This window comes from Sinocyclocheilus grahami, unplaced genomic scaffold, assembly GCF_001515645.1.
Source record: "Sinocyclocheilus grahami isolate Dianchi unplaced genomic scaffold, SAMN03320097.WGS_v1.1 scaffold783.1, whole genome shotgun sequence".
NCBI lineage: Eukaryota > Metazoa > Chordata > Actinopteri > Cypriniformes > Cyprinidae > Sinocyclocheilus > Sinocyclocheilus grahami.
This window is the reverse complement of record NW_015505962.1, coordinates 315982-317640: the sequence shown is the minus strand read 5'-3', so window position 1 is coordinate 317640 and position 1659 is coordinate 315982.

Sequence of the window (1659 nt, the reverse complement as noted above, 5' to 3'; positions counted from 1 at the left end):
TGTATTTAATCTGTATTTATGTTATCTGTATGCACCCAAGGGTCTGAGAGTAACGCAATTTCAATTCTCTGTGTGTATGTCCTGTACATGTGGAAGAATTGACAATAAAGCAGACTTGAACTTGAACTTGAACAATGAAACTGAAAGCCTGAGCCGCTTCTTCCCAGTGTGAATAAAGGAAAGTGACAGATTTTTTTTATTTTTTTATCTCAGCCTCTTTGTATATTTGTATAGTTGTATTTTGTATTTAATCTGTATTTATGTTATCTGTATGCACCCAAGGGTCTGAGAGTAACGCAATTTCAATTCTCTGTGTGTATGTCCTGTACATGTGGAAGAATTGACAATAAAGCAGACTTAAACTTGAACTATGAAACTGAAAGCCTGAGCCGCTTCTTCCCAGTGTGAATAAAGGAAAGTGACAGATTTTTTTTATTTTTTTATCTCAGCCTCTCCCTGCTATTTTGATACACCTCTTTTCATATTCATAACATCAGATGAATATCAGATGGACGAGATCCTCAACATATGTATTGCACATGACAAAGTACACATTCTGAAATCTAAATAAAGTTGTATGCTTTTGTGGTAAAACACATTTTATTAAAGATGTTTAAAAAAAGCACAGAGGAGAAGAGAAAATCACAAACAGTTTAGTTACACAATATAATGAAATACAATAAGAGTGACCTGAGTAGCCTCAGACATCCAAATTCAGAGTGCAGAAGGAAATAAAGGGCACAACAAGGCCTCCACAGAAAGTCACTGTTCCCTTACACCTGTGCATAAACACACACACACACACACACACACTCACGCCTACACACACCACCACGCATAACACAGCACTCGTGAAGGAAAGACCACCACCAGAAATCCACCTCCGCCTTACGACACTCAGCTCCTGCAACAAACAACATTAGGTTATGCACTGCTCTCAGAACACCACTTATAAAACCAGAGTCACTCCATAACTATTAACAATCAATCAATGCACATAAATTAGAAACTTGAGAGAAACAATACTTAAAACAATACCAAAATAGAAACCCTTCAGGCCAGTCGCCAAGGTGGGGCATTGGGCATTTATTAAAATAAATAAATAAATTCAAAAAACTATGATTCACTTACCCTGTGTATAACATTTGGTTTGCATACTTCATTTGGCTGTCGAGGTGTTGATGACAAGAAGACAATAAAGGAAAGCACATTTTTTAAAATGTAACTGTACATGCTATGCTTTATTGTTCAAGCAAGACTGGATAAAGCATCAGCACAAAATGCATTATTAAACTGTAGATGGGCACAATTGATGTAAACAAAGTTACATACATTTAGAATTACATATATACAATTGTATGTGCGATACATCAGCACATTAAACTTGAGAGAAACAATACTTAAAACAATACCAAAATAGAGACCCTTCAGGCCCGTCGCCAAGGTGGGGCATTGGGGCATTTATTTAAATAAATACAAAAAACTATGATTCACTTACCCTGTGTGCAACATTTGGTTTACATACTTCATTTGGCTGTCGAGGTGTTGATGACAAGAAGACAATAAAGGAAAGCACATTTTTTAAAATGTAACTGTACATGCTATGCTTTATTGTTCAAGCAAGACTGGATAAAGCATCAGCACAAAATGCATTATTAA